The following is a 15,144-nucleotide window of genomic DNA, read 5'->3' on the forward strand; positions in this document are numbered from 1 at the left end:
TACGGACATGTAAGTTTAAATTTTTTTTAGTTTTTTTTCTATAAATATCAATAAAAGTTTATCTGTGGTCCAAAAAGTGTATAAATTTAATACAAAGCTCCTGATATATTGTTACAATATCAGTTGAAAAATATCAAAAATACATAAGCACAATTTTTTTTTATAAGCATTTAAAGATCAAATTTTGATAAAATTTATCAAATTTAAAATTGAATAATTATTTTGTAGTTAAAAATTTATAAAATGTTCAATTTTTGTATCTAAGAATTGAAAATTTAAAACGAGATTCCACGTAAGTAATTAATTCTGTTACCAAAAAATCTAAAAATATATTTACACAGTTTATTTTTATAGTCATTTTAAGTACAAATTTGGACGAAATTACATATTAAAAACCTAGGATAACTATTTTAGATATTTTGTTGTGATTGTATAATATTATTCGTGGGTACTTGAATCTTTTAAAGTATACTATTATATATCTATGATAGTACCACGATTTTTTGTTGATGTATAACGCGTTATAAGTACCTAATAGATATTATGATATGATTAATTTGGAATTTATTATAGGTACCTATTATAGGTCAATTTTTTTTAAATACTATAGACTATAATATAATATTATGTCTTATACCTAGACTGACATACCGTCTCCGCTCAGAATCGTTTTTCTTATACAATGATATTATATCATTGAATTCAAATTTAATACCATCCATTATACAGTGACCCACTTGTAACCTACTGTACAGCAGAGCGAAATCCACTTACCCACCTTTTTTAATTATTAATATATTTATATAAAGGACAATACTACAATATTCATAAAATGTTTTTTTTTTTTTAATAATAAATAAAAAAAAATACAATATCGGATCTAGTATTTATACCTCGAGGCTTAAATACTTGGTCCATTTTTGTAAATTATTAATCTTGTTAGATATATAATATATAAATGACTACAAATTTCAAATTACCATAGAATTACCATCCCTTCAAACTAGGGCTTGCATTTGAAAAAAAAAATACTGTTTTATATTATTTACAATTTATTAAAACCTTACACATTACTCAACTTTTATTCAGAATTAAAACGTTATCCAAGTTTTGCGTCTATCGTTTTCGTTATTTAGAACTAAAACGTTATACAAGTTTTGCGTTTATCGTTATTTAAAATAGTTTTAATACCTATTAAATTAAAAAACCAATAACTAATTCGGGTAGGTAATGTCCTGGAATAGCCCGGATTATAACGTTATTATAACGTTTGTAAGCCTTGCTTCCAACTATAATTGGTCTATTATCATTACTATACAAAGTTAAATAACTAAAAACTACTCAAACCATTTTTATTTTGATACCTACGTTAACATTTTTAAAACAATAATTATGCACTAAATAATTTATTGTAGAAAAGTGTGTATCTTCATAGGAAACTGTTTAAGTAGTTAAAAGAAATCTCAAGAGCTTGTGAATATATGGTATTATAATGTATTTAAAAATTCAGAAAATCACATATTGAATAACTGCATAAGAAAAAGAGGGTGGTTGGTGAATCAATATTTGTTTAAAATGAAAACTCACTTATCGACACAAATTCCAAATCTCTAGTTTTAAAAACTCGTAGTCTTGCTCAGAAGTCCCACATAAGTGTCAAAGTTTGTATGGAAAAATGTTTAAATGTGATAAATAACCTAAAACGTTGTATAAATAATCCATCAAATAAATAATTGAATACAAAACAGGTACATATTATGCAAGTTTTTAAATATCAACCCCTAGGGTGTAAAGAGGTATCGAAGGTAGTATAGAAAAATATTAATCTATTATAGAATTGTCAAGTGGGTGTTTTTTTAATTTTTAAACTAAGTACATTATTAAATTATAATATACACTATTTTGTAAGCATATTATAGTTTTATATGCCCTCAACTACTATCCTAGGAAAATTAATGTGACAAAAACCGAACACGAGTCAGATTTTTACAGCGACTTGAAAAAAAAAAAACTTAGACGCAATCATTCACTTGGACTTGATCGTGTAAAGCGATTGTTGCTCACATTTGTTATACATTTTTCGGGCGACATTGTTCCTGAACGATTTGATCGACTCTAACCGAAACAAGTACACTGAGGGCTGTAACTAATCCGACTACGACAGGCAGATTGAACATCTCAGGTGGATTTGTTGGTTCTCCGAAAAACGAGGTACACAACCGTCACACACTTTCTCCTGCGCGTATGCACTCGAAGACTTGATGTACACCGGAGAAACTGAAATAAACCGAGTACCGTATTATTTTATATTTTTTTTTCCCAGTCGAAGTTGGCTGATAACAGCCATGGTCGAAATTTTGATACAGTTTTTAAAAGGTTGAACGAATATCTCACACGCAAAACCACTCCCAGCGAGTGTAAGCCACAAACACGAAGCAACAATCTTGTTAGACATGATATATATTTTGAATTGTATAACACAATGATATTATATTTATTTTAATTATAGTCTTCATTAAATTATGTATAGCATGTTTGCATATTATATTTAAACAATATATAAAATAATTTTATTACAAACTTACTATTTGGTATGTAGTAAATAGTAATATGTACCCAAAAGTATACATATAATGCCAATACATAACATATGGAAACATTTTTTAATGAAATTATTTTGTAATTAAATCAAATTATTAAATTATTTTTAGTCAAATTCATCAAAATCCCAAGCATGTTAGAAGTTCAGAATAGTTTTTCTTTTTCTTTTCATAGCTAACATTAGACATTTTAATAGAAGATTTCACACAAGTTTTTCTACTTTAAAAACAACAGTCTACCGTAAAGTATGATTAATTTCTATGCACGTTTGAATTTAAAACTTTTACGATATTTAATATTAGGGGCTTCGCTACTGCCGTCAATTTTAGCTGAAAAGACCTAACGTATTGACAAAGTTAAAGTTAGTAAATGTTGTCCGATTTTGTTTCTAAAAAAAAATTTGAACTCACCAGAGAATTGTCGATAGATCCTACGAAGCACTTTGTAAAAACTAAATTTTATATTATTGTGAACTGTAATTGAAAACTTGAAAATGTCAACTTTTTCGAATCATAATAAAAATTAAAATAATAATTAAAAACTGAAAATGTTTGGTACGATCTATAGAAATTTTCCAGCAAATTCAAATATTTTTCAGAATCAAAATCAGAAAACGTTAACTAACTTTAATTTTATCAAAACAAATGGATGTTTTTGTAAAATAATTTGTGTAGTTAAATTGATATTAATAATATGGTTATCGAGTTATTGACATGTTCATGCGTGTACGAGAGAGGATACCCGCATTTAACTTTTCACTCACACTAATAATCATTTACAATTATAAACACATAGATCCCGGGTGGCTATGACAAAATTAGAAATTGCCTAAATAATGACAGTAGCGAGGCCCCTTAAATTTTTTTTAATTATTACACTTGATTATTTATACAAGTATGGTATGATGACACTCCGTGACCGTCTCCGCTCAGAATCATTTTTTGTATGCAAAGATTCATCAATGAGTTTATACCTAACACATCTATTACAAGGACATACTCGACAACTACTGTACAGCGAAGAGTTTGTTTTAAACAGATTGGTCCACTTTCAATAGTGCTGCAGTTCTTATAATAATTTGGAAACCATACTAAATTGCAAAGAGTATTATTTGAGACAATTATTTGACTGTAAGACCGTACGACGAATATTGAAGTACTTCTTCTGTGAATGCAACCGGAAAAGATTTACAACATTAAGATGCCAACCATTGTGAAGTGTATTTAAATTTGTTGTTTACAAAAAAAAAAAAACGTATTTGATAAACTAAAAATATTGTTTCAAAAAATAAAATCATGTTATTTGTCGGCTTGCCGCAGAGATAAAGTATTTTCTATGACGATTTCCCCAGAAAACTATTCCAAAAAACCTGGTGAAAACCATTTTATTCTTTATCAACCAATACGAATTGTAATGTATATATTGAACTATTTTATTTTTCAAATATTGGAATTCGTATACTGCTCCAATGTTCTATCTACTTCTATAAATAAGTAAATGTCCATTACCTCACGAACACGATTCAGTATAATCATTTTCCAATAAATTATGAAAACTAACTATCTAATTCATCCCGAATTACCTAAAATTTAATTCAGACATTATTATACTATAGTGAAACCTCCCCTAACGGGGACACACTTTCAATAATAGTGGCTACCTCCAAATAGTGAAAGTTTTTTTAGGAACAAATTACACCATTTCTACTAGTTGAACCCTCTGAATATAGCGGTCAAAATTACAGCGACGGACGTGTCTGGTATTTAAAGGCTTCATTGTAATTTATTTATCCTACTCACACTCGTTTACATAATATATTATTATTGCGTCATCGTACTTTGATGTATTCTTTTACAAAATACAATATAGATCTTATGAGATACCGTAATAATAACATCTCGACATGAATGTATCTGAAAAGCCTATCCATAATGCCGTGTAATGATCACAATATGTATAGTGATATTATCGAACGACAAACTATCTTTCTATTTTATTACTAAACGTATTACGTCGTTCTTAAAAGCTTAAACTACAAAATAGTTTGTAATAAAATAGTTTTATATTTATTATAAAATACATTTTTTTTTATCGGCTTCTATTATATTGGTTTTTATATACTCTTTAGTATATATTTAGTGATGACTATAAAACTCTTACGTGCGTTTTCTACGACGTTACTGTAGATGGTGTATCATTATTACATATTAAACTGCAGGATAAATTGTATTTTTATATTAAATGTGACGTTCAACTTGAATTAGCTGGATGTAATATTATGTGTGCTTACTAAAAGTGTATAATTTTCTGAAAAATCTTCCAATTTATTATAGACATATTTTATCTGATTATGGATACCAAACTTATTTATATTACCTACCTATTATATAAAATAAAATAAAATAAACAAACCACACACATAGACCTAATCACGGGCAAAATACAAAATTAATCAATTTTCTTAAACAAACGAAATTATGTAACATATATTGTTTAAAAAAAAATTGTATAATTATAATTGTATGAATAAACATAATGTAAAAAATATTATATTATGACTAATGTCGACAGCCTATGCTGCATAAGTTTATTTTTATTCAATAAAATAAAATATAAAATGTTATAAATAGTTACTTATATAGCTAACAGTAGTTTAAAATATAAAATGCTAACTATGTATACTTATAATAATAAATAGAAAAATTTAACAAATCATATCAAGAGGAAAGTGTACAATATTTTACTGTTGTCTATTTCCAAGAGGATCTCATAAATTACTAGTATGAAGTGGTGTCTGTAGATACTGTAAGAAAATATATTTTTCATACATTATAAACTAAAATATCAAATGTTATAGGCTCTCGTGTAGGAATTTAGTTCTTACATCAACTAAATACACAGCTTGTGACTGAACGCCCAAGTAAAATCACCTGTTTGTATCTATTACTGTCAAAAATAACATACCTAATATTATTCTAATACTATTTGATGTATATTACAACATAATATTTATTAAATATTGTATCTACAATACTGTACCAAATATTCTTAAAGTACCAACTGTCCAACTAGATACAAAATATTATTAAACAACCAAGAATACACATTGTCGTAGGTCAATGATGGAATATCGATTGTGTTTATTATCTCACATTTATTTTGCACGTAACATGGAGAATTATATTTAAATTAGGTCAGTAAATTCAAACATTTTTACTAGATAAAATAAACATAACATGAGAAAGGTAATGAACTGTGGTAGAATCTGCGTTTTTATTTTGTATCCCTAATTAAGTTTGCATTATACGGTTATAAGATAACATCGAGGTTAAATAGTTATAATGAAGAATGATTATTTCTTAAAAACAGAAAATATCAATAATGAAAGACTTATCAATAAAGGTATACGAATAACTTTGTTAATGGTTATAAATTAGGTACCATAAAATGGGGTAACTTTGATTTCGCGGGGTACACATATATTTTTATTCACCAGAGTACCGTGATGATTTAATTTTTTTTTCATAAAACGGGGTTACTTTGATATCACATTAAGAAATATAGGTATCAAAGTATCTCACTACGTTGTGTAACTTTGATATCATACTAAAAATATTGATATCTCAAAAGATAACATCAGAAATTAAAAAATTAAAACGTTAAAATATTGATTATAACTAGCTGTAACTCATATTTAATTTTGAGAGTTTTATCGTGAGAGATAACAGAAGTTATTCATAAAATAAAAAGTAAAATTGTCATAAAAAAGTCAAAAATCATCGGTTAATTTATAACTTATAGATTGGGTCTGTATTTCTTAATAATACAATGAATGAACTTTTAAAATGTTCTCTTACTGTAAGTTTATGACTTTAAAATTTTAGATATACAATTTTTAAGGAGATTGACTCTACGAGGATTTTTTTGCAATTTGAAATAAATTGATCGACTTTTGGGAAATTTTTCCAGATTGACTGAAACTGAATCTATACCTACAGTTTACTAAATAATCGTAGATTATTGCGACAACAAACGATAAAAATAATGAAAGTTGATAATCGACAAAGTAATGGAAACTAGATATGTTATAATGAAGTGTGGCTTTGAACAAGATATATGCATATATATGTAAACAAGTACAAAATTAATAAATTACTAAAAATATTAAAAAATTACCGTAAAGCAATAAATTCCCTAAAAATGCAAAACTTACAAAATAGAAATTGTAGCATTAAATTCTATATTCTATGATTTAAATTTCTATAAAGACAAGCCTCGAATGTATGCATTAGCAAAAATATGCAAATGCATCAAGTTTCGGGCCCTACTTATTATTAAAAACCAATGTATTTTTGTATTTATATTTTAAATTTTACATAATATGATTTTTTGACATTGGAGTATTTTTGATAATTGTAATAGTAAAAGAAAAAAGAAAACAATTAAATATATTGATAAACTAATTATTTTGAAAATATCTGTTTTTAGATTCTGAGTGAAACGATGAATGTATTGATTTTACAATGATGTGTGTTTTTTTTTAATTTTTTAATTTTTTAATTTTTTTTTTGTGTCTGTCATCACCTTTTAGGATTGTAAAAGTGCTTGGATTTTCTTTAACAGTATTTTTTCTGATAGGAAAGTGAATCTAGTTTTTAGCAATATTAGCATTTTCTATATACGATAAAATTTTGAAAATAATTTGACTCTTTTTGAACTGTTTACGGACATTGTCAGTTTTCAATTATTTTAGTTTTCTTTTCTATAAATATCAATAAAGTTTTATCTATTGAGCTAAAAAGTGTAAAAAATTAATACAAGGCTCCTGATATATTGTTACAATAGCAGTTGAAAAATATTTAAAATACATAGGTACAATTTTTTTTTTATAAGCATTTAAAGATCGAATTTTGACAAAATTTATCAAATTTAAAATTTAATAATTATTTTGTAGTTAAAAATTTATGAAATCTTCAATTTTTGTATCTAAGATTTGAAAATTTAAAACAAGATTCCACGTAAGTAACTAATTCTGTAACCAAATAATCTAAAAAATACATTTACACAGTTTAATTTTATAGTCATTTTAAGTTCAAATTTGGACGAAATTACATATTAAAAACCTAGAATAACTATTATAGTTATTTTGTTGTGATTGTATAATATTATTCTTGGGTATACTTGAAACTTCTAAAGTATACTATTATATATCTATGATAGTATCACCGTTGGTTGTTGATGTATAACGCGTTATAAGTACCTAATAGATATTATGATATGATTAATTTGGAATTTATTATAGGTACCTATTATAGGTCAATTTTTTTTTAAATACCATAGACTATATAATATTATGTCTTATACCTAGACTGACATACCGTCTCCGCTCAGAATCGTTTTTCTTATACAATGATATTATATCATTGAATTCAAATTTAATACCATCCATTATACATTGACCCACTTGTAACCTACTGTACAGCAGAGCGACATCCGCTTATCCATCTTTTTTAAATTTGTAATATCGTAGATCGTATATATTATAGTTAAAGTGGTGATTATCATAATTCTATGAAATAACAAGGTTAGTTTATTTTATAAATTGGTTTTTATGAATTTATCGTAGGTACCTACAACATAAATATTTCAGTCTTTAGATAAGATCGATATCGTACCTAATTTTTGTCTCTCATCATACACGTAATTACGTTATTTAGTAGGTAGCTACTATTTTTAGTATAATATATTACTAGTTACTTAGTTTTGTTTCTCAAAACCTGGAAGGTATCTAAAACTCTTTCAAACGATTCTTTTCATTCAAATGTAATGTAGAAAGATAGCGGCAGTCTGTTTATGACTGAATTCTAAGATTTTTTTTAATATTATGACATAAAAAACGTAAATAATATCTTAATTTAAATTTTTTATTCAAACTAGGTTATTTATTAGAGAAATTAACTTAATTTTAAAATCAACCAGAAAAATACCAGGGGCAATAATTCATTTTTTTTTTAAAACGTACATTTAAATATTACCTACTCAATAAATCCACCAGAAAATATTCTAATGTCATTAGGTAATTTTTCTAATCTTGAATTTCGATATACTGTATTATAGTATTAATGGTATTAATCAAATTTATGATTTAATTAAATTTTATAATATTATGTACCAGCTATTGTACCTACAATGTATTATTATTATTCATATTACTTTTTTTGTATCAATGTATCATAATATACAAATGTATTCTTATACATCCTTTAGACACATACTATTATAATTTATGTTGTACCTACAACTATTACATTTACCTACCTATACTACATTTTTTTTGTAAAATATATATTTTTATTTCTTCTTAAATATAAATAAATATCAAATATACATTCCTACTTTAACTGGAATCAAAATTAAATTATATGTAATACCTAGAATACTACATAATCTGACATTTTTGGTCGAAGTATAACAATCGGTATTTTTCTATATTTCTTTATATAACTGTATCATAGTTAGTATTATACACAATAAATGCATTCAAATTATTGATTTTTTAGTATACATTTTGGGGATGCAACATTGCAACTAGGTTATAAAAATATATACATTGGGTCGCAAATTAGTAAGCTATTGCCTGTTTTTACCGTTTTTTATTCGGACGCAACCTACCTATTAAAATATATAACCATTAAGTGGATACAAGTGGGGTGCACCGGACACATCGTCGTCCGTCCTCCTCAGAACTGTTTTCCATATGAGGTTTTTTTCCTAACCTAAGTTGGTTTTTGTACCTATGCAATGATTTATCATTAAACTAAAATTTATCACATCCATTATAATTACGATGTAGACTACTAAATATGTAGCAGAACGACTTCCTCGGTTTCTTATCCGTCGATTTAAATACATTTTCATAATATGGAAATTCGTTTCGAAAAATGACAACGTTTAAACCATTTTTCTATGTCAAATAGGTAATATGTTATACCCAGGGCAGTAGCTAGGCACTGACAAGAGGGCATTTGCCAGGGGTGCAATTATACGAAAGGCGCAAATTTATCGAGTGGCAGTCTCAATTCAAATAGGATAATTTACAAAAAAAAATAAAAACCCGTCGTTTAAAAAAAAAAATTATGAGGGGGGTACAAATTTGGTTTTCTGCCAGGGGCGTTACTGGTTTTTGCTACGGCCCTGGTTATACCTATTATTATTTACATATTTAACAATGTTAAACGTAGGTAATTATTATTAAAATACATATTATATTTTCAAGAAGCTATATAGGAAGAAAAAAAATATTTCTGAAATTAACATTTTTAACTACTATTTAGTTTAATAATTAACGTTATAAAATAATGTCTCCATTATTACTTCATAGTACTTGTGGTTCCTACTATCTTAATCTAAAATGTACTTTTATACATATAAAAAAAGAGTAGTCACTCGAGTAATACTTATAGTTAACTGTTAACCATTAAAATAGAAAACAATTGTAACTAAATCTTATCTGTCATATTATTTAATTCGATTTTATAAGTTTAGTTTAATCAATAAGATAGATATTATGCCTATAAGTTTATAATTTAGTAAACACTTGACTCTTCATAATTTAAAGTAAGTGGGTGTACAGTATCAGTGTTGTAAAATATTTATTGAAATAAGCATTGTTTACTTAAACATAATAATATATTATTAGAACAAAAAAAAACTAATATATTAATACATTTAAAGAAATAGAAATTGTAATAAAAAAAATTAATATTATTGAAAAAATGCTGCAATCTAGTAAGTTCATCAGACTTTAAATATTATGGTCACCCTAAAATAGATGAATATTGAATCAACAATTATAATAGTTTAATCACATTTTTACTGAATGAACCTGTAGGTAATTTACAGTACAAAGCGCATATCGTGTGAACTAATTTATATACCTACCAGGTTTTGAAAACTTTATTACTTTTTTTAAATATGAATTTAAAAATTTGACACCTACAACTGTGAACCATAACTGTCATACTGCAAGATATAAACGTAATATATAAAATATTATTGCGAATAGTAAAACCACTTTTGGATCGAAATGTTGAACAGTTGTATATCAACTTTATGTAAACAAATTTAAAATTAATTTTAGTTTATCTGTGTACATTTAGAGTTTGATAAAGAGTGTCTTTAATCCTAATATAATTACTTTGGCTAGGTTTTTATTTACAAAACTGATAGAAAACAACTAGATTATAATATTAAAATGTATATTTTATAATGTATAATTTTAACATAAATCGTGATTCTGTATAGATAGAACTGAAATCTCCCAACACTGGGCAACCTGAGCTTACCGGAAGTATTGTTTATAATATCTGTTATTAATTTATTATAATATTATGCATTTTATAACATCAGTTATGAACTTTGTATTTTTCGTGCTAAAAACATGAGCGTGGGCACGATATCAATATTAGGTAACATCAATTATACACGAGACTTGCACTTGATTAGTATTTAACTACATTTGTATTACCAATAATAATATCTTCTAGACATTTTTTTCGTCAAACATGTGTTACAACACGTGTTCCTCACAATAATACGCTAATCAATCCAATACCTATATACTTCATAATATGTTAACAAAATTCGATAGTAAAACAGGTAGTTCTTAATAATAATTATACCGCGATAACCGATAGGTATGAAAATAAACGGTAAGTAAATACAACTAATATATTGTCACAGCGTTAAGGTGCAAGTTATAATGTGGAAGTACTTCAGTCAAAAATAAATAAAGATAAAAATGACATAATATGAGATATATATATATTTTTTTAATATGCAACTAATTCCCTAACCCTAATTAATAATATGATCGTGAACTTATAATATTAATTCTGTCAAAATCTACATCAGTAAAACAGTAATCGCGATTAACCATCACGTTTTTACCGGTACCTTCTTGCATAATAATAAAATAATATAATATAATTACATATTATTGTGAAATGGTTTTAATTAACAAACATGCCATTTTAAATGTTACGTATCGACTTGTATTAGAGAACAAAACCGTTGCTTATCCCGATAATACATTTTACACATTTCGTAAAAATTTTCAAAAACCATTTTAAAGCCTAAAATAAAATATGTTGTGTACAATGTACATCGATAACCATACTATGGTCTATGAGACCCACTGTTATTAACTATGCGATAATATTGTGTTGAATTGAAATTAAAGTTATCGGAACAGTGTCGAGCTCGTATATTGAATTTATAGTCAAAGGTAAATAAAATACCATATAATACTTCAATACCAATTATGTTCCCTTAATTTGACATATTCTCATCGGCTGAGTCTAAATTATTGAATTATATATCAATTACATTAATATTTTAGTTGTTAATATATATAGTTCATATATTTGATTGAAAATATACCTACATACCTACCTACATAATATTGTTATGCCTCTTAAGTTTTTTTTTCTTATATAGATCTGAACGACTTTTTAATTCATTTTTACTTCAGAAATTTAAATAGTATGTATGCTTTGAATAAATAATGATACACAACTAATATTAAGCTTCACAAATAAAGTCAAACCTTTAATTTAAATTTTTTAACTGCACCTATTTCTTTATTTACATTTTATAAAAACCAAAAAATAAATTCAATTTAGGTATACAAGTATTAAAATACAATTTGAAAATCGGGAATAAATTACACTATGTTGTGTACGACCGATTTTTATAGTACCTATATATCCATTGAGTAGGTCACTGTGATGAATGTGTTAAATTTGAATTCAACGATAAATTGTTGTAAATGAAAAATGATGCTTGTGGAGTTGGTGCGTGTCAGCCTTTATTTCTAAAGATATATTTTAATTAAGTCATATATATATATATATGTATTATTATTTATTAGTTACTATAAATACAGTTGGTTGTATTAATTTTTGCCAAAAACGTAGCATAGAATATTATAATTTACCTACCATTTCATTATAGTATTATATGGGTGGTAGGTATCTACTATTATTATGAATTTATAACTTGTTATATAAGTCAATACTAACATACCGTAGGGCGTAGAATGATGTAAATAGATTCATGGTTTAAGTAGCTAGAAATAAATCTAAAGATTTTATAAATGTAATTATGTATACGTTTAAAATAATAATATTCAAAATCGAATGTTTCAAGTTAATACGATTAATATCTTTAAAATGTCAACAAAAAAACAAAAATTTTTTTGACCATTCAATTTTATCCAAATTTCAACTTGAAAAGTTCACATTTGTAAAAAATGTGTGTTTATTTATTTTTAATATTTAACTGGTACAATCTGTAGCTGAAAGATAAACTTACGGGAAACCTTGTATTGAATGAATTTTAACCAAAACCAATAATTGTACAACTTTTGTATAAAGATAACCATAAATTATCTAGAGTTTATAACAGATTATTTATTGACAATTTATCTAGATAAAATAATAAATAGCACTTAAAACATTTATCTATATAAAATATATAATTTTTATACAATCCAAAACTTTCACATTCCGTGTGTGTATTAATACGATTATGCCCACCGGTGCAGTGGTGGTGTGTGCACAGTATGAACAGTTAACTACAAATTAACATTTGCAAATACACTTGGGTAATGAATTTACATAATTACAATTAATTAATAGAACTTGAAAATAAAATTGAATAAAATATAACAATAGATTAATAGATTAAACAATTGAACAGCTCCCCGATAAAAAATATATAAATATATATAAATACAGTTCAAAATGAAATAGCGTATCACCGTAAATCGAAAAGAAACTAAAAAATGTTGCAAATTTACAGTGTCAAACTGTCAATAATGGCTCAAAATATTTTTTTAATGGTATCATAATATTAAATAAAAAATGATAATATAAATATTTAGTGAACTTTTCTGGTATCTACGGTTATTCATTTTTGAAAATTTATTTTGTCGAATTCTGTTCTCGCGTAATCAAATAACGTACTTTGAACAAGTAGACAGATATTTCATTTGTGATAATTTATCTGCAGTTATCACAAATAAGTATTTAAAGTTTAGATGAGCGGAGTAGTGTGCCAATATTTTTGTGTGTTACCTCAGTGCCACTCCACTCAGCTCGATTAATTTTAATTGCTGCTGTTAACCAGTCGTCTAGAATTCGATGTTTATACATCGAAGTACTCCAAAAACTATTCTGCAGTCACAGTCTTAAGTCAAGCCCCTCTCATTAAAGTACTGACTATGAATGCTATGTTCAACCAGAAACTACCATCAAAGTCGAAAAACCAAGCATTTTTCAGATTCTAACGTAATGAAAAACTTCAGTAGGTAGGTACTATTATAATATATTACAGAAAAAAATGATCGCATTATCACATTATCGAGTATCGTTGTACCAATACATTCATCGCTCTGCTAAAAACTTAAATAACTAAATATTAACTTTATATTAACAGAGATGTTATAACCTGGTAAAATAAATATTAAATATTTATAAAACTAATCGACGTTCACACAGAACAATTTATATATTATGAAGTCGTCAATCACGTCATCGACAATGTGGATCATTTTTTCTCGAAATGGGGAAGTTATTGCGTTTTAGTATATTATATTGTGTCAGCGCGCGTAGTTTGATATATAGCTTGATATTAATATGTGTAAGCTTCGAAAAATTCCTTTCAAATGGAAACACTATAGGAAAATTCATATAGGTCATAGTTCACTGGAATTACGGAAAACTATTTTCAGTATTCCTTTCAACACTTTCCTATATTATGTCTTCTGAGTAATCAATATGTCCAATTACAGTGTGCATTGTTATAATATTGTCTAATACTACTGGCGAACTGTAAGGGAGTGCCAATTTGCAACATATTACTTCGTCAATAAAAAAATTTAAATTCCATTTATTTTAATTTTACCAATCTAGGTAATTGATGATAATTAATATATTTTATCTTAATTAATAATAGTATGAACGCATGTCAATAAAAAATAAAATTCAATGGTAATAGATTTCTTGTGTCCCTCCCTCTACCACCACAAAAAAATCCTGAATTCATTACTTGCTGTTAAAAAATATAAATTCGAAGTTTTAACTGGCCGATTGTCGATAAACAATAAAAAACGCTACAATATCACATTGTAGTCAGTTGTGTGAGGGGATTCCTCGTAGATCCCTCACGACCTTTTTTTCACTATTCATAATAATTTAAATTATTAATCGTATTTTTAATGATCAATAGTGCATGTAAATAATCAGCCACATCCTCCACCACCCTAACAAAACTATTTGGCTACCATACATATTTAATTCTTCGAAAAATGACGACACTTAATAGTATGAATAATTGTGTGTACTTGTATTATAATACTACACGAACGGATATATTAATTAGTAATTTTATAAATTATTATCTGCATAGAAAAAAATATTTAACAGAACCAAAAATATGGCAAAAGTTATATAATATTTCGAAAACAAAATGTGAATAAAC

The sequence above is a fragment of the Acyrthosiphon pisum genome, chromosome X (genome assembly GCF_005508785.2).
Source record: "Acyrthosiphon pisum isolate AL4f chromosome X, pea_aphid_22Mar2018_4r6ur, whole genome shotgun sequence".
Lineage (NCBI taxonomy): Eukaryota > Metazoa > Arthropoda > Insecta > Hemiptera > Aphididae > Acyrthosiphon > Acyrthosiphon pisum.